Source organism: Mobula birostris, chromosome 13, assembly GCF_030028105.1.
Source record: "Mobula birostris isolate sMobBir1 chromosome 13, sMobBir1.hap1, whole genome shotgun sequence".
Classification (NCBI taxonomy): Eukaryota; Metazoa; Chordata; class Chondrichthyes; order Myliobatiformes; family Myliobatidae; genus Mobula; species Mobula birostris.
Genome location: NC_092382.1, coordinates 35,281,312 through 35,301,686, shown reverse-complemented (window position 1 = coordinate 35,301,686; position 20,375 = coordinate 35,281,312). Strand labels below are relative to the sequence as shown.

Below are 20,375 nucleotides of genomic sequence, written 5' to 3'. Positions count from 1 at the left end.
CAACCCCTTTTCCTCATCTTCCGAGTCCATCAGTCTCTCCACGTTGCTTCAGAGTCCTCTTACTAGGTGTAGGGTCCAGGTCAGTCTCTGGGTTAACACGCACCTCTTGTCCCAGATGGAGAATCCTGACAGGCCCATTCCCATCCTCTTGTATCACCCAGAAAACTGGTACGTTTGGCATTTGACTCTCTATTACATAGGGCGTAGCCGCCCAGCGGTCAGCCAACATACGCTTCCCTGGTAGCCCCAAATTCATTATGAGTACTCGGTTTCCAGGCATGCGTTAGGAGAAATTAAGTCTTTAGTCATACCTCCCCTTATTTCCTTGATTATCAGTTAATTCATAGCCTTTTTCAGCTCCCTTATCATATTGGACTCATACTTCAGATAAGTCTTCTGTGGTAGATCTTCCTCACCAGTCTCAACACGGAGATCGACGGGCAAACTCTCCTCGTGCCCAGACATCCGGTAATATGGCGAGTACCCGGTCTCTTCATTTCGGGTGCAGTTGTCGATGTGGATCAGATGCCCAATATGTTGACTCCACTTGTTCTTTTTGCTGATCTCCAAGGTTCCGAGCGTATCTCGCAAGGTCCGATTAAACCTATAGGGCGGGGTGATAGAGCGTAGATCTCGATTCCAAGCATGCTCAGTAACTCATGTATCAGCCTACTCTCGAAATCCCGTCCCTGATCACTATTTATCCGCCTGGGGAGGTCTTAAGAAATGAAATACTTCTCCCATAACACCTTGGCCACCGTGGACGTACCCTGATCCTTGGTATGGAAGGCTTTCACATATCTGGTTCATTGATCCGTAATGACCAAGACATTCGCCATGTTGCTGGCATCTGGCTCTATTGACAGGACATCCATACACACGAGGTCAAGGGTCCCCGCACTCTTCGAGTGGGACAACAGGACGAACCTCGTAGGCACCATCTCCCTCCCTATACATCTAATGCACGACTTGCAATACTCCTCAATCTCCGGCGTCATTCGGGGCCACTGGAATCGATCACTGAGCAATCCAAAGGTCCTTAATCCCCCAAATAGCCAGAATCACCTTGAAACGGCTTCAGCACAATCCTCTGATACTTCTGAGGCAGAGCCAGCTGAGAGTGCTGAGGCCGGTCCAGAGCCGACGTGACCCTGTATTGGATCTGGATTCTCCACTCCAGTCCGGGCCATTCACTCGGTAGTAGAGACACAGCAGAATGTTTCATCTTGTCTGTTTGGGTCATGTCCGCTTTCGCAACCGCTGACTAAATGGGACCAATGCCCATGTCATCTCGTTCAGTGGCCGCCACTTCCCCAGGGCTGAGCTCTGGCAAACGCTTTCTCCTCAGAGCAGTCAGGTTACCGTGAGCTTGTGGAACGGCGCCATCAGAAGCTCCCGAATGATCTTCCATTTCAATCCATCCTGCCCTTACCTTTCCTCTGCCTTCCCGGTGATTGAAAACCAGCACATGGCCTTGACTTCAGGGGTAGGGACGCTCTCCCACTCTCCCTCCCTGTCCAGCCCTTCTTGCGCATGCCCGGAAAATGCATCGGCAACAGTGTTCCCACTTCCCGGCCGGTACTTCCGGCTGAAATCATAGACAAACAACGCCGTCAACCATCGGAGGCCTGTGGCATCCAACTTCTCCGAGGTCAGAATATAAATTAGGGGATTGTTTTCCGTCTTCACCTCAAACTTGGTACCATATAGATAATCACAGCTTATCCACCACGGCCCGTTTCAATGCCAGAAACTCCAAACTGTAGGTGGGATAGTTTTACTCAGAGGGTGACAGACTCCGGGTGACAAACGCGACAGGACTCAATCCTGTGCCCTAACCATGAAACAGAACATCGTCTAAGCCCGAAACGTTGGCTGTTCGTTTGTCCGGATGCTGCCGACCTGCTGAGTTCCTCCAGCGTGCTGTGCGTGTTGCTATAAAAACGTACTGTTGGTGGGGTGGGGGTTGTTAGTTTTGGAGGGGTGGCTTAGTGATTGGAGGTGTTGATCAGGCTTACTGCTTGAGGAAAGTAACTGGTTTTGAGTCTGGTGCTCCTGCTGTGGATGCTACGCAGCTTTCTCCCTCATGGGAGAGGGGCAAACAGACCACAGGCAGGATTAGTGGGATCCTGATGCTGCTGGCCCTTTTCCGGAGCCTTTCTGTATATACGTCCCTGATGGAAGGTAGGCTGGGGGTGCCGGTGATGCGTTGGGCAGTTTTGATGACCCGTTGTTCTAATGTTCTAGTGTTGGCCTGCCCTCTGCAGCACAACTGTAGAAGGACGGGAGTGTAGATGTGAGTACAGGTTAGACAACGTCTGTGGAAAGGGGAGAAAGGGGAGATGCTACGAGTCTATGACTTCAAATACAAGTTTGAAAACCATGCTGATTGCAGGTCGGGGGCTGAAGAGGAAAGAGGAGACCGAGTAATTTCAGTAGCAGGTGGTACAAGATTTCAACTGTCACCGGATCTGCTTAGAACACAGAACGGCACAAAAATAGGATCCTCAGCCCACAACTTTATATTTTTATTTTGACTGAATCAAGTAACGATTACTCTGTTACTCGCAAAGGAATACGGGCCCACCATATTTCGACATCAGGCCCTCCTCTCAACAACGGAAGTGCAATGGGTTTTCCAACAATTAACTTTAAATAGCACCGGAGTTCAGTTGTGACACAATCTACGAATGTGGGCTCGTTTGTCCAGTTGTGTGGTTCTTGTTTCCAGTGAGAAAGCCTATGCAAGAGGTCCCCGGTACAAATCTCGCACGAACCCCTTTACAGGATATTATCAACATTCGCTCCATGATTTTTGCATCGACGCACAGGATAATTCGCTATTTCAACAAAGACACGGAAGAAGCAACTGAAAATGTATTTCAATGCAGATAAATTTGAGGCCGCGCACTTCTGAATGTCAAACCAGCGGAGTATATATACATTGGATGTTAGATTACCGGGGAGTGGAAGGGCATAGTTCGTTGACAGCCGTGTGATACGCAGAGAGACTGTGGGAAAGCTGTTCCGCAACTCTGGCCTTCAGCGGTTAGAGCATTGCGTGTAGGAGTTGGGGGATTGTGTTGATGTTACAGTCTATTATAGAAAGACGTGTAAAATGGAAAAAGCGCAGTAACTATATGGAAAACGATGGGTTTGTTTGTTGATGAGCGCTGTAGACATTACTGTGGAAGAACAACAAACTGGCAAGCGAACTTATATATCCTAAACTCTTCCCTCTTTCTGACCAGGGCAGAAGTGGCTCGACATTTCATGGAATTTCAAACCGGCGCGGACCGAAATTGGATTACAAACCTGAAACAAATGACATCGCTCACTTCGTTCACAAGGTGGTGTTCTACTTCGAGGCTACGGTTGTGATCATTAATTATATGCCGACTCTGTGAAGGATACCAGTAATATCTGACAACGTAACGAACCAACACCCTCAGGCTATATTCTCGTGAAAGTAGCTAACTCAGTCCAGCTTGCCTGTGCAAGGAAATGTGCAAACTCTTTATGAAACGTGTCATTCCTCGTGACGCCGCACTTTACTCCATTCTGTAGATACTGAACCATTTCCGCAACGACCAAGGACTGATTACTCACAGTCACTCACATCGGGTAGTCCAGAGGAACAGCCAATGCGTTGATTGGACTGCTAAACAATGACTGGGACGGGTAGCACTGAGGTGGCTGTGACTTTCCATGCTAACCAGACTGCACTCGGAACTTGAAGGAACACATGATTTTCGTGCACTGTGCAGGGAACCTCATGCCTAATGGAGCCGGTAGGCGTACAAGCATCAGATAGATATGCTGGTTGGGTGGAATCGCAGCAACAATTTTGCAATCAATGTCAGTAAGACAAAGGAATTGATTGTGTACTCCAGGAAAATATGTCAGATGAACAAACACCAATCCTTATTGAGGGTTCAGTAGGTTGAACACTTTCAGGTTCCTGTGCCTCAACATCCCAAAGGATCCATACTGGTTCCAAGATGTTGACGTAGTCACGGAACAGTTGCGATAAGTGCTCATTGACGAGATTTAGTGCCGGCAAGTTATTCAATTAATTTCTATGGACCTATGTGGAGAACTTTATGAGTGGTTGCTTCACAGGCTGCTGTGGGGCGGATATCCAATGCAGAGCATCGAAAGAGGCTGCTGAGTGGTATAGCCGTCGTCACTTCAACCACGGGCACACGCTTCGCCACCATCGAGGATATGATGCTCAGAGTACGATGCCAAGAGCAGGCTGAGTGCATCATTCAGGACCTAGAGACTAAACTGCTCAGACACGTCTCAACACATTAACACTAAAGATTCCGTTTTACATATCCATTTAATTTGTTGTATTGTAACTTATAGTGATATATAGAAAATAAATCAAGTTCTTAGAGAGAGGTACTATAGGATCAGAGGAAGGGAGTTATATACAGTCCTCCAGCAGTAGACTGTGAGTACAAATAACAACGGGAGATACACGGACATGTGAAAACGGCAGTATTGCCATGGTCATTGTAGCATTTCAATATGAAGATAGTTTGGGAAAGTCCAGTTGGCGCTGGATCATCAGAGAGGGAATTTGGACAAAGCCTACTAGATGGCTTCTTCGAAAACGCTTTGGTTGAGCCCATTAGGAAAAAAAAACAATTGTGAATTGCGGGTTGTGTTGTGATTTGTCTAGGAAGTTTAAAATACTGGAATGCTTCAGAGGCAGTGTTTATGATATGATCGAATTCACTCTGTAGTTTGAGAGCGAGAAGCTAAAATCACACATATGAGGATTAAGTGCAATAAGTAGAACAGCAGAGGCAGGAGAGAGGAAAACAAAAAGGTTCAAAAGGTTAGTTTTATTGTCAAAGTCTGCATGTACAATACAACTCTAATAGTTGTCTACTCCAGATAGCTGTTAAATAGAGAGACCATGGGTGTAGATGTAAGGTCAGACATCAACCCCGGCCAGAAAAAAAGAAAATAAACAAATCTCGCAGACCCCAAAAAACCTCCTCCTCTGCAGCAAAATAAATACCGAAAGTAATAGTCCCCGATCACGTCACTCGCAAAAATAAAATCACTGACGATAACTGTCCTCGACGCTTTCACTCGCAAAAGCGAACAGCGACCAAAGTCTGGAGATGGCCAAGTGGATTGGAGACGAGAGAACGGCAGATCCACAATGACTGGTGTTCCTGGGGGCAATTGCGATACATCTCAAATAAGAATAAATGTTCGAAAGGGAGGATGAGGCAACCGTGGCCGAAAATGGAAAGTAAAGTTAGCATAAAGGCAAAAGTGAGGGCTCATAATACAGCAAGCAGTAGTGGGAAGCTGGAGGTTTGAGACACTTTTAAAAACCAATGGAAAGAAATTAAAAATTGATAGAAAATAATAGAGATGAAAATACAAATTTTTCAGACATATGAATAAACGGGAGGCGAGAGTAGATATCAGAAGGCTGGAAAATGAGGCGGGAGAAGTAGTAATGGGTGAAAAATAAAAGATGGGCGAACTGAATGAATATTTTGTGTCAGTCTGCGCTGTGGAAGATAACAGCATAATGGCACCAATAAACGTATGGGAGAGGACATAAGTGAGAGTAGATGCTAAGACAACGGAGAAGGTGCTGGTGAAGCTAATAGTACTGAAGATAGATGTCACCTGGACCTGAGGACTACACCCCAGGGTTCTGAAAGAGGTAGCTGAAGAGATTCTGGAGGCATTAGTAGTACCCCTTCAAGTATCACTACATTCCGGAATGGTTCCCGATGACTGGAAAATTGTAATTGTCACCCACTCTGAAAGAAGGGAGGGAAGCTAAAGACTGGAAATAATATGCTGGGTAGCCTGACTTCAACCTGTTCCAAGATTCAAGGGACTGTTGAGGAGAATGGGCGAAGATTTGTCAATAGATCATCGTGTAGTACGGTGATGCTCCTTGGAAAAAAGATAACAAACGTCTCTATGTGAAGATAGTTTTCCGAAACCAGAGGTGCAAGGAGACCTTGTGCAGTATTCTCCACTTGCCTACTTCAAGGCTTAGTCATAGATAAAGGAATTTTAACATGCAATTTTAACATTCAGTTCAGGAGTAGAATATAAAAGCAACAATGCAATGTTGACAGATATAAAACGTTGGTCAGAAGACACTCGGAGGGTCCAGAGGAGGTTCACTGGAAAGACACCGGGAACGCATGGGTTATCGTGTTCAAACGAGGGGAGTCTGATAGTTCCGTGCCTGTGCTCACTGCAGGGGCATCTCATTGAAATCTATGAAATATTGAAATCCCTATTTAAAATAGTACAGAGGGTGTTTCCTATAGTGGGGCAGTCTAGGATTAGAGAGCGGGGCCTCATAATAGAAAGATAATAGTTTAGAACAGGGATGAGGCAGAATATATTTATCCAAAGGGTGGCGCATCTGAGGAATTAGATGTCACAGACGGCTATGGAAGCCAAGTCATTGGGTGTATTTGAAGCAGTGGTTGATAATTTCTTGTTTGTTAAGGACGTCAATGTCCTTGCCCAGTAGAATGGGGTTGAGGGGATCATAAATCAGCGCTGCTACAATGGCGAAACAGACTCGATGGGGCGAATTCCTGTTCCTGTTCCTTTGTTTTATGGACCTATGGATCTTATATTATTATTCTATATGTGTTACACAGTACAGCTGCCATAAAACAACAAAAATACATATATCCGTCATTATAACTCTGATTCTAATCCTGACCTTTATCCCCAGCAGTGGAAATCTCCTTCATTGACGATACTGACGCCAGTGTTATCCCTCTACACACACATTCTGACCTACCTGTCCTGAAACAAATTCCCAAATTGTCCAATCATACTATTTGTATTGGAATGGTGATTTATCATTTCCATCACTGAAAATAAATCACTTCAGGTGCAATGCTACGGTGAGTGATTAACATAGATGGAGCTGCGATGGCCGAGTGGTTAAGGCGTTGGACTTGAAATCCAATGGGGATTCCCCGCGCAGGTTCGAGCCCTGCTCGCAGCGGTCACACTACAGGCACGAGGGACCAGAACTCCACCTGCCTGTCAATAACTCCCTGGCTGCTGTCTGAACGCTACATTCTCTGCCAAACCCAGGCTGCAAATGTTAAGATTCTTACACTCTTCAATACTCTTCCATTCTCAGTGCCCAGAGTTCATTTTCACTCCGACTCTGATCAATCTCGGTGAGGAAGCTTAAACAACCCTTTCTCGCGGAGTTTACTTAGCGACGACATTGTTATTTTGCAAGCGAGTATCTAAGAATAGATTTCGGGTAGAAACAGAGCGATTGATGTCGGTAAGTTCTGCAACTGTATGGATACAGAGCGCCCCACTTCGTTCACCAACCTACTTCCTTCAGCTAGACTGGGGACGATATATCGCACTGAGCAGAATTCCTGCATCCAAATCAGCAGTAACTCTGGAATTTTAAGAATTAATGGCACCAATTTAAAGTTAATTGTCTTTATAATTGAAGAAACTCGGAGAAGTAACATCAATAAGTATAACGTAGCGCCCTCTGTTGCTCCCTCTGTTGGAAGATCATGTGTAAACGCATGAACTATTTCCCTCCTCCGTCCGAACGGTGACAATACTTACGAGCCCTCCAGCTTCCGACTTTAAATGAAGGGACGGAAAGAACCATTTCGTTTTCTCGCTGGGGTGAACTATTCTGATGGTCAAGAAAACACTATGAGGAAAACGATGGCCCAAAGTGAACATGAAATTGGTAAATTGCAGTGTAACTCTCTCTCTTCCACTGCCTTTCAAACTCCCCCGCTTATCTCTCTTGCCCTGTCTACGATGCGACTCTCTCCCCAGCTTCACTTCCATGTCTCACTCTTTCTCTATCCGTCTCTGTAACATACACAAACTCAGACACATTCTCTCCCCCCCTCTCTTCTCTCTCTCTCTCTCTCTCTCTCTCTCTCTTGCTCTCTCTCTCTCTCTCTCTCTCTCTCTCTCTCTCTCTCTCTCTCTCTCTTTCTCCTTTCTTCTCTGCACATACTTCTTTCCTTCTCACTCCCACACTCTCCTCTCAAGGCTGAAGCAGGCGTTCAGCAATCAATAATCGATGTTTGTGCTCAGTGAAAGGACTGCGTATTTGGGGTGGGAAGTTTATAGATATTCCTTTACGACACAGCTGGGGTTGAGTATAGGGTAGGAGACGTGAACTGGTGCGGCAACGTAGGGGCGAACAGGTAACAAGACATGAAGGAGTAGCGATTTTCCAATAAATCTGTTCCCGGAACTTTGGTTCAGTGCTCTGTTAAGATAGGACCACCATGTGAATTTTAGCTGAAAAAGTATTGAAGTTTGAACCAATAAAATATTTACTCCTTTCAATAAGAAATATTGTTCAGCCGAGGGTGGGAGGGGGATTTGAGATTATGACTCAGTCGCTGAACAGGGCCGACGGGTCCATGAAAGGGAAGAGCTTTCGCAGTTTCATGTCACTCGCTCTGCAGAATCTCCATTGCACTCTTGACCAGCGAGCGACCGTACATTGCCGTACATAATCTGGTTCGCTAATTTTCCGTCAATATCACCCTCGCCGGTTGTGACTGGTGGGGTGTAGCGACTGTGCACACTCCCGTCATCAGACAACAACCCACAAACCAACCCTCGTCAAAGACATGCACCATACCTGGCTGCCATTGGTGTGCGCAGATGTCAATCTAATATGTTAACCAATGGCGGAAAACGGTTTCACCCAGGGGTTGTTCTCTCCCACAGACCCTGACTGGCTCTGCCTCCCCAAAGTCCTCTTAATCCTGAGCAAAATCTCAGAACAATGTCGCGTTTTTTAACATTTATATCCATATGCTTCTATCGGAAGCTGAGGGCGTTGTTAGGGCGTAGAAATAAAGGCGGACGACAGAAGATTACCTCCTCTCACCTAGGGAGACGGAAGAAGATTTAGTGGAGAACATATGACCGGCAAGTGTGGTATGGGGAGTAGGATTGACAGCAAGTTTAGACCAGCCTGACCTTATTGAATGTCAGGGCTGGCTGAAGAGGATTAGAGCCTTGCCCTTCTCCCTGTTGTCTGTGTGTTTAAAGAAAGGGAATAAACAGACATTTCTTTAGCATTTCTTGCTAACTCAATGGATATAATAGGGACCGATGGGAGATCAGTTGTTCCCAATCTATATAATCAGTTTGCCCGAGGAATAATTTCCAAGTCTGAAAACGGCACAAGATTTATATCTAGCTTTTGTTAATAATGCAGAACTGTATGATTTATGTTTTGCGGGTTCTCTGTCTCTTCGAGCCCACAATGATGCTGCAAGGTTTTCATTGTCCCTGTACCTCACCGTCCCGAGGCTCACGGCAATAAACTCGACTGGACCAGACAATACTCACTGAGATTTGAGCAGTGATGAACCGGTCCAGATGAGTCAAGGTGATGCAGTCAAACTGAGTGATTACGACTGGAGTCCAATATGGGAAATACATGGTCACCTTCTTCTACAGAGAGACAGCATCACTGAGTGTGTTTAATAGGCGAGTGATTGAGGTGCAGTGAGTCGTGATGAAGATCAAATAATACATTGTATTTGTTGTAAGTTAATGTCTGTAAGACCTCACACAGTTATTTCGGGCTTTATTGAGACTGCACCTGCGATTTTTTTTTTCAAAATCATTTTCTCCTTGTCAAACAAATGTCATATAGAACAAATAACGAATCGCTGCAGGGATAGTGGACAGCGGGTCAGGTGACATCTCTGGACGATAAGAAATAGAACACAATTCCGATCCACACACTGCCGCTGAACTGAACGTAGAGAGTTGATGACTAGAGTGGGGAGCTAAGAATGGGGAAGGAGTTGGGAAGGAACTGAAGGGTGCAAGTGAGGATGTGTAGTAGTCAGCTCGATATGCTCACTGTTGTTCGTTAATCGTTATTTATGTCGGTAATATTGATGCAAAATCGCGTCTTGATCAGGAAGTTTCTGCATGACACAAAATTAGGCGTTGCTGTTGATACTGAGGGAGATTACTCTTGATTACAAGCGTACTTGGTTCAATTAAAGAAGTGGCGGATGTGTTGTGAATGGATTCCAACGCAGATAAGTATAACGTCTTACACTTTGGAAATAAAACTTGCAAAGCACGTGTGCTGTAAATGGCAGGGCATTCCGCAGTACAGTTGATACGAGGGACCCAGAGGCACAGGCTCACTGTTCACTGATTTCGGAAATATAGTGAAAAGCCTTTTCTCATTCCGGCCTTCCTCATTCAGGGCAACAGGAAGGAACGAAAAGTAAGACATTATGATAGGTCGTTGTTGAGTTTGTGGATAGAGTTCCATGTAGAGTTTCGGACGCTCTATTATAGAAAATAGGCCAATAAACTGGAAACAGTGCAAGTAAATTATACAATGTCGTTTTCAGGACAAGAACTGGGTTATATAAAGAATTTGTCCAAGCTTGTCATTTGTTCATTCCAGGACGAGGGGAATGAGATTTAAACAGAGATAAAATGAATGTTAACAGCCTTTTTTTTCTGTGCAAAGGAGACCAAATTAGTTGAAATTGGAATATTTGAAAGGAACGTGGGCAGCAACGTTTCCATGAAGAGTTCAGTGGATATGTGGAATGAGCTGCCAGAAGTAGATCAGGCAGGTAGAACAGTTTCACAGAAGGGCGGGCCCTAGAGGGATATGGTCCGCACGCAGGAAATTGGGACTTACTCTGGCGGAAAAGGTGATCGGAATGGTTCTTTCAGTCGAAGAGCCTGCATCAAGTCATATTACCTTCACGACTCGTATCAGTGGGTTATGTCAGATATCACTGGACAGACATGATATGGAAGGCAACGGCAAAGAATGCATGGTTACTAAGCCGACTACCGCTATGACCAGGCGGTGGAGATGCTGTCATATTGCTGAACAACCATATTGTCTCTGACTCACTTTTCACTTCTTACGAGCAATGCGGAACAATGTCATCCCGTGATGCGTTCACTGCCGGGACGAATATGTAAACACGAAGACTTCGATCAACCACCAATAGTCAGAATCAGAGTAGACACTGGTGCGTTGACTGTCCTCTTTCTAATTAAACGTGTCTTGCTGGTGCACAGGTAGACAGATGGCAAATATATTAGATGAAGAAACTTACACGAGCGCTAAATGGGCACAGAATATTGTCATGAAACGGTTTTTGATCTCACCGGTAAAGCAGATGAAATTAATGAAACATTCCAACAGTTCCATTGCAGGGACCTGGAACCTGGAATAGTCGAATCACTCCACTCACCATGTACAGATTCTTCAGAGCGAAACGAGCAGGAGGTCCTTCTCGGAGGTAGAGAGGGTACAGACGAACTTAGGCTGGGAGAATGGACAAAGAAGTGGCAGATGGGATGCAGTGCAGGGAGATACATGGTCGAACACTTTGCTATCAAAAATGAAGGAGCACACTTTCTAAAAGGAGAGAAAATGCAAGCAATAAAACTGAGGTGCTAAGAGCCTTGGGAGTCCTTGTACAGGCCTCCCATTGCGACGTACACAACCGCACCATAATGTCCCAAAGGCTAATTTGTAGGTTCAATCTGTGGTGATAAAGACACATGCGATGTTTGCTTTCATTTCAAGAGGACTAGAATATAAAGCAAGGATGTGATTCAGAGACTTTACAAAGCACTGGTGAGGCCTCGCTTGCAGTATTGTAAGCACTTTTAGTTCCTTTACCTGAGGAAGTATTGCTGAAACTGGAGAGGGTTCCAAGGAGATTCAGAGAAATGATGCTAGGATGGATTGGCTAGTGATATGAAGAGCGTTTGCTGGCGCCGGGCCAGCTCAAAACGAGAATCAGGTGCCTCAATTAAGGCACTCAATGGAACAAGGGAAAACAGGAAAACCCGGAATAAGGATCGATGAACCGGACTGTGAACGGAAATGCGGATTTCACGGACCGGACCATGGCAGGTACATGGACTGCTTTACTTAGCCAACGAAATGGGAGACATATCTGGACTCATACGAGTGTCCATGACTACCCATTGAATTTGGACTTAGTAGGAGGAACCGAAGCAGAAACTGTTCAGGTGAGGAACGGTTCTGCCAGACGGAGGATGGTGGTGATAGAGGGGAACTGGTTGGTTCTTTCCTTGAGAAATGTGGAGATTTTTAAGGCCTTTTAATACGGGGACTGGACGTCCGTAGAGAAAATGAGACGGTCATAGCCAGGGAACTGGAATTTAGTGAGTGGCACGGGAAGGTTCGCGAATGCAGGTGGGAAGGGACTGAGTATGGGGCATAGGATGGACTGGTGCTATGAGAACACAGGATCAGTGGGGCAGGAGCAGGAGCAGGTAGAGACCATGAGCCTACCTGGACAATCAGATTTGTGAATTGAGTCGGAGGTAGAGCGAGCAGTTCAGGGCAATGGAACCATGAGTTACCTACAGTGAATGGAGGTTCTCCAGAGTTGATGACGACAGTGATAATGTCGGAGACAGTTCTGTGATCGTCCGCACCCCGGCGACAGTTCTGTGATCGTCCGCAGTCGGGATTATTCAAGGTGTAGGGATGAAGATGTGTCTGAGAGTTCCCGCCTTGTCTCAGCAAGGTAGAGGTCAGTCCGCCACTCTACAACAGCAGCACTTTGTCTGCGTTATTGAAGGTAAATTTGGGGATGGGGGTTGAGATTTGGGAGGGCAGCGCATTCAGAGGGGTACGGTATGAGGAGAAGTCAGGATTCCTGATGCTGAGGCGGTTGATGTCTAGTTGGCAATTAGTGATGAAGATATCCCAGAACAGGCGGAGAACCAGCGTGCTAAGTCCAAGAAGAGGAGGGGTGTTGGAGACAGGAGAATGTACCGTCACTGCTGGGTGGTGAATCCTCGCCGATAAGGTGTGCTCGGAGACGGAGCTCAATGTGAAATAAACTTCACCTTCCCAGCAGAAGCTCCTTCTGAATATCTGAGAAGCTCCAACCAATTGTTTATAAAAGTGTCTGCACAAATACCACATAATATTATATGTTGTGAAGACGAGGCATTACATTTTCACTGAGGGTGTAGTACTCTGGTTAATCCCCACGCGGAATTGAGACAACCAATTGGTTGCAGGGAGTGAGAGACAGAATGGAACCGAATCCACCAGGTTTTCAAAACGACCGTGGCAGGACTCGAACCTGCAATCTTCTGATGACTTCCACCAATCAAGCATCGAAGTCAGACGCCTTATCCATTAGGCCACACGGCCGTATTCTGTGAGAAAGGGAACATGCTGAATGCTGAAAGGAGGTTCCACCTGTTAAGTGGCTTCCTGACCGAGCTAAAAAGACACTCAAGCAATGATTTCATCCCAGGTGAACATTCGACCTGTTGTCAATATCTCTCCATGCATTCCTACTTTGAGCTGTACAATATTTAGTTTCTGTCACACAGAAAGGCATTCTCAAAGGCACATGCCACGTTCTTTTGCAGCGGCGTTATATTCTGGGATTGGAATCAGTGAAATGGTCCACCACATTCAAAACATTATTGATAGAGTGAACTCGATTTCTTTTTAGGTATTTCAGCCGTTGGTTTGGTATTCCCGAACCGAGTAGCCATGTGTATGTGTCGGGTAAGCGTTAGGGTGTTCGGATCTGCGGCTGCGCACAGCCGGGCGTGCCGTCAGCGCGTCATAATATGGTAACTATCGGATTATTGCATTTGCCCAAAACAGGGAAAATCGTCATTCTCGAACCAGATGGCAAATTCCTATAATATCTGTTTACTTGAAATCAAGCAATATGATAACAAAGCTATTCAGATTTTATTTAATTCGACATAAATTTATCTCACTTTACAACTCAAAACATTCACAGTTTCTCCGAGTTACAGAGCACGGATTCGATAGGTATGCCACAGCACGTCCATGGGGTCCAAAGTGCATAAAATACCTATTTCCATGTTTCCTGTGGTTGGCACATATCTCTCTAAACTGTCCTTACCCAAACTCCATGAATTCTGGTAAGCACGGCGAGCAAAGTAATTCGGCCTAGAATCTGAACACACATGGGTGGGCCTAAAGCAGAAGTTTTAAATGCTGTGAAGAAAATCAGAACTTCGGAGTACTAGAGAGGGAAGAGCAGACGAGGTGGCCGAGAGGTTAAGGCGATGGACTGCTAATCCATTGTGCTCTGCACGCGTGGGTTCGAATCCCATCCTCGTCGCGACATGTTAATCGGGGGGACCACTTTTGAAACTGTCACTTAAAAACATCCAAGCCTCCAAATTTTGTCACAGGGACGCCAGGCGGTTTGTTATGTGAGTCATGAAAAGCGATATTCATCATTAATTTATCACCAAATTTGGCCTCAATACCACAAGATATAGGAGCAAAATTAGGCTATTCGGCTCACCGATCTCCGCCATTGCATCACGGCTGACGCCTCACCTTGAGTATTGTGAACAGTTTTGGGTGCCTCATCTTAGAAAATATGGGCTAGCACTGGAGAGAGTCTAGAGGACGTTCACAAGGATGATTGATGACTCCGGGACTGTACTCGCGGGAATTCAGAAGGATGAGAGGGGGATCTAATTGAAACTATTCGAATGTTGAAAGGACTAGACAGAGTAGATGTGGAAAGGGTGATTCCCATGGTAGGGGAGTCTCGGACAAGGGGGCACAGCGTCAGGATGGAGGGGCGCCCTTTCAAAACAGAGATGCGTAGAGATTTATTTGGCCAAATGGTGGTAAATTTGTGGAATTTATTGCCACATCCAGTTGTGGAGGCCAGGTCGCTGGGCGTATTTAAGGCAGAGTTTGGTAGCTTTTTGACTAGTCATGGCACCAAAGGTTATGGGGAGAGGGCTGGGAACTGGAGTCATGAGGAGAGAAAAAAAAAAGATCAGCCATGATTGAATGGCGGAGCAGACTCGATGGGCCAGATGGCCGAATTCTGCTCCTATGCCTTATGGTCTTATAAATATCATATCATACATATCATTCCTCTCAACTCCATTCCCCTGCCTTCTCCTCGTCACATTTGACACCCTTACTACCTGTCCACCTCCTCAACTGCCGCTTTAAATATACCCAGTTACTTGCTTTTCACGGCTATCCGTGGCAATAAATTCCACAAATTCATAACTTTCTGGCTACAGAAATTGCTTCTCGTTCCTTTTCTAAAGGGACGTCCTTATCTGAGGTTGTGCCTGCTGGTCCTCGACTCTAGCACGACATCAAAATCCTCTCCAGGTCCATTCTAACTCGACTTGTCAATATTCGATAGATTTCACTGAGATCCCCGACTCATTCTTCCAAATTCCATCGACCAAAGCCCAAGGTCCTAAAATATTTCTCACATGTAACTCTTTTATTCCGGGCATCATTACCGTGACGGTCCTCTGGACTATCTGTGAAGGAGCCAGTTCCCTGATTTCTTGCCACACTCACTCAATAACCTGGGATATATCCCATCTACTCCTGGTGATCTGTCCATCTTATTATTCTTTGAGTGTCCCATCGCTCCCATTACCTTGTTAGCAAAGTGCCATGGGATATCAACATATGCTTCCTGATCTCTCTATCCTCGATGACAGTCTTCTTAATGAATACTGACCGGAATTGTTCATTTCGTGCTTTCCCCACTTCCTCTGTCTCCAGACATACGTTCCCTTCTCTGTCCTTCTGTTGTCCTATCTTCCTACGTTCTCTGTGGTGCCCTTTATTTTTAAAAGTTTCTACAAAGTACCTCGCTACTCTTTCAGGTCTCAATCAGCAAAATAATTTCCCCTCCCTCCGCCATCATTCAGCACTGCTGAATCTCTGTCTAATTTGCGTATTGCAGCATACTTATCAGCGGCTTTGCTGAATTACAACCTGCTTTCCCAGCAAAGTAAAGTCCTGATCTTACTCACCCTAAGCTCACAAGGCATGCTTTATGAAGTTCAATGTTCTAGGTAAGTTTATTGTCAAAGTACATGTGTGTCAACGTTTACTACCGAGATTCATTTTCTTGCGGGCATGCACATTAAAACAAGGAAACACAAGTGAATCAGTGAGGAACAGCACACATCAAAGTCGGATAAAACGCCGATGTGCAAACGACAAAGAACAAAACAAATTATGTAAATAAGAAACACACATCAAAGTTGCTGGTGAACGCAGCAGGCCAAGCAGCATCTGTAGGAAGAGGTGCAGTCGACGTTTCAGGCCGAGACCCTTCGTCAGGACTAACTGAAGGAACTGATGTAAATAAGAAATAAAATAACAATTAATATGAAGTCAGTATCAATCACTTGAGTTGTGGAGCCCTTTGATGTGAGCTCATTGTTCGGGTGAGTGCAATTATTCCCCTCTAATTCAAAAGCCTGATCATTTAGGAGGAAAAGCTATTCCTAAACCTAGTGCTGTGGGAATTGACGTTCCTGAAACTCCTTCCTGAAGACAGCGTCCTTAAACAAGCATCACCTGGACAATGCGCGTTTTCATGATGAATGCTGTTTTCCTGTGGCATCCCTCCTTGTAGGTGTTCTTAGTGGTGGGGAGGACTTTACTTGTGACTAACTATTTTTATTGTCATGTACCCCGTGACGGGTTAAATAACCAGCAGAAATAGAAAACACTTTGGAGTCCGGTATTGCTATTAACTAATGATATTTGTTAGTAACTACGCAATACAGTAATATAAATGCAGGTAAATCAAACAAGTTAGCAATGATTACATATAAGTAAGTATGCAATGTATATGAAAACGAAGCTTCTTCAAGTCTGCTGGTAAATAAATAGTCTTACGATAATGAGTAAAGTTCAGTTCAGTTCGTGGTATTGAGTTGAGTAGTGATGGAGAGAGAGAGAGAGAAACAGGGAGAGATTTGAATTGTCAGGCGAGCTGACGCCGTCGATCTTCCCGTTGTCCTCCGAAATCCTTTAAAAGTCATCGACTGTGACCGCAACAAAGGGGGCCGTTCTTCTGATGTGGAATCATCATCCCAGGGAAGAGTTGGCCACATGGACAACTCCCCACCAGTCACTCCCTTTTCACACTGTAAGAGCCACCGATCGATCCGCCTGATCGATCCTCCAAAAAAAAACACTTTCTTTCTGTGAGCACAACGACAAAAAAATAGATACGTGGTGAGACTTTAATCTCTTCCAGGGAATATGGCCGTTGGCTCTCAAAGAGCTCATCCACTCTTTGTAAGGCCTTGTTTTTTTTAGTCCTGCTGGGTGTTCTCACACCCTCCTCGCCAGACTAAGTCCGGTGGTGGAGCCGGCCAAGTCGCCGACAACTCGACCACGGCTCCCGGCCGAGCACCGGGCGCCCGCACCCGCCGAATCTCTCCGAGCGTGATGACAAGTTAAACTACATCTTTCCCTGCATGTGGTCTGTGACATCCAGTGAACAAAACCCAACGAGTTATTTACGACCTTAATGCTCTTTGATCACATTCCCTAACTATCATCCCTTTGAGAATATCACCATACACACTTCTTCCTCCATGTCCTACTTCTTCATGAAGTCGAATGAATGCAAAGTATTTATTTGGTACCTCGCACGCCAATTCTGGCTCCGGGCATAAACTCACAATTTTATCATTGAGTGGTCCTGCGCTCTCTCCAGCATAATGTTAATTACAGTGTATGCATAAAATGCCTTGGGATTTCCCTTAATCCTCCTCACTCTTGTCATTTCCTCGTCACTATTCAGTCTCCCGAATCACAGAGTGATTGTATCGTTGGTTCCCTATGTTCCTTCGAGACCTAATATCAGCTTTTCATAATTTCAGATGTCCACAACATCTCCCTCCTCTCTCTCTCTCTCTCTCTCTCTCTCTCTCTCTCTCTCTCTCTCTCTCTCTCTCTCTCTCTCTCTCTCTCTCTCTCTCTCTCTCTCAGTCTCTGAAGTAAAGACAATGGTATTTTGTCTTCATATGTAAATCAGTAAAATTGTGCTACTGGAACTAGTTCATGATGTCAGATAGGAGAACCTACAAGTTGAGAAAGAGGAGAAAACGAGGGTGAAAGAAAGGACCGGTAATGACGGGTGCAATGGTGGTTATTACCGACGGAATTATACCCCATGATGAGGCAGTTCTGTTTCAACCCCGAAACAGGGGTAAATGATTCGCCACGACATTCAATGCAACCGGGGCGTGAGGTAAGGTGCAAAGTGGATCCCTCTGGGACGCTGTAAACAGTTGGGTTGTTACTCTAAGGCAACACACAAAGATCTTAATGGAGCTCAGCAGACCAGACAGCAAATGTAGAAAAGAGTAAACTCTGATTCTGTGTGTGTTGTTTTCTATTTCAAGCATCTGCAGGTTTTCTCGTGTTTTAGTTTAATAGCTCAATGCATAACATGGTTTAAATTTACCCACAAGTGGCGGTACAGAATAAGAAACATGAAGGCAACTGAATAACTTACAACATTTATTTCTAACGTCTAATGGGTTTCATAATCGGAATCAATGGGTATTTCAGAATATTTCTGAGCTCCTTTCGGAACTTGCTCTGCGTCAAGGCGTAAATAAAAGTGTTGGTGCAGGAACTCATAATCTGCAGCATTCCCGATATCTCGTCTGTGATGTAACGGGGTTCAGTGACAGAATAATAAACAAACGTCTTTGAAACCCGTTGATAGATGTAAAATACCACTCGTGTTACCCACAAGAATATAAAACTACCGGTTATACTAAAGAGCAAAATGATGGATTTGCGTCGGTTCTCCATCTCCTGGTCCTTGTCATTCTCTGCACACTTTCGTTCCCGGAGCCTCCTGCGGGCTCGACTGGCCACTAAAATCTGCCTGACAGTCCGAATATTGAACAGCAAAATCAGAAAAAAAGGAACACAAGGGGTTAAAATATGGTAAATCATTGCAAATGCCGCCCATGAGGGAGACTTTTTGTAGCTTGATGTAAAAACACAATACCAGGGAACACCACCCATTATTACCAAAGGCTCGTACACAAAGCCCCAGGGGACACACTCCAAACTGGCCAGCACACTCACTATGCATACAACCACCGCCGCCGTTCTCTCGGTGCAATATTTTGTTTTCAGCTTCTCACAGCAAATAGCCACAAATCGATCGACAGTGAAAGCGACAGTCAGCCAGACAGAGGTCGCAGTGCTCGAGAAAATTAACCATGCACCGAATCTGCACACAGGAGTGATGAACAGGAAAGATTGAGGGAAATAAATCCAAGCAGTCCACGTCAGCAGAGGTTGCGAGATGACGACCAGGAGATCGGCGGCGGCCATTCCCACCAGGTAACGAGTGACACATTTGGACAGACCGCACTTTCCCCGGGACACTATCACAACCGCCAGCAGGTTCGCTGGAAGAGAGACACAGAACAGCAAGTTTGAGAAATACTGAGCAGAAGCCAATGCAGCAGTGGGAGGGCATCCTGTAATATTTCCATTTTATTGTTGCATTTATTGGTGGAACGGTCTAAAGAGGGCGCAGATCTATAGGGGCAGAGAAGGACTTCACACAGTAAAGTAAAGTCACTATTATCTGTGTACGGATCCCTTACTGATGACCGAAATGTGAAGTGGCCAACGGAAAGCTAAAGCTGTGCAATCACATCCACATTGTCCATACTGGATGGAGGATTTTCTCCTCGTCTCATTAGCATGAAATGAATAAATCCGGACTCTGATTGCGGCATTCTTCCATTAGACAATCATCAACTTCCATGGCGCTCCCTGCCAGCTACAGGACAGCGGAAGGATAGAAACAATCTGGAAATGCTGGAAATACTCATCCAGGAAGAACAGAATATGTGGAAAACCGCAAAAAGTGTCTCGTCTCAGAAATGCTCTGAGAGAGGCCACTGACACCTCTGTGAAGTTATCTCTTTCCATTTCAGCTGAATGACGCTTAATGCTTCCAGCTTTCTCCGTATTTCCTATTCCAGCATCTGCCACCTCCCTGACTTCACGACAAAACACTGGCTGATGCCATAATTACAGCGCGATCTGAAAGAACCTGAAAGACAGATGTGAAACCAGCACAGAGAACAGGGGAAAGGAATTCATCGTCAAGTAACTGACGCTGTAGATATAATAGAAAACATTTCGCAGAATTAATAACTATGAAGAGACAAGTCGGTTATGGTAAATGGGTCAGCAACGACTTCACTGTGTTGTCCATCAGCTGCTTCACATTCAGTCACAGCGCACACTATAATTAAAAATCCACAAGTTTCACGCTACAAGATGGGACTGCTCGCAAATGTTACAACCAGTCGATGGTTTGATTATTATACCTCACGCAACCGCTCACATACAAATGCACACAATCGATCTTTTTAACCTCCTGCGGTTGTTACAAACACAATATTTGCAATATTAATGTAACCGCTACCAAACCAAAAGCATAGAAACCCGAACAGGA

General features: G+C 45.3%; 3 non-coding genes across 3 annotated transcripts; 2 read left to right on the top strand and 1 right to left on the bottom strand.

Moving 5' to 3' along the window:
• Positions 1-6,942: 6,942 nt before the first annotated feature.
• On the top strand, positions 6,943-7,024 carry trnas-uga (transfer RNA serine (anticodon UGA)). Its single transcript has one exon. It is a non-coding gene; the product is annotated as a tRNA-Ser (tRNA).
• A 6,121-nt stretch (positions 7,025-13,145) lies between these two features.
• Positions 13,146-13,237, bottom strand: trnar-ucg (transfer RNA arginine (anticodon UCG)). The gene is given in 2 exon segments: positions 13,146-13,181; positions 13,201-13,237. It is a non-coding gene; the product is annotated as a tRNA-Arg (tRNA).
• Positions 13,238-14,113: 876 nt separating this feature from the next.
• On the top strand, positions 14,114-14,195 carry trnas-gcu (transfer RNA serine (anticodon GCU)). The gene has a single exon. It is a non-coding gene; the product is annotated as a tRNA-Ser (tRNA).
• The last annotated feature ends 6,180 nt before the right edge of the window (positions 14,196-20,375 follow it).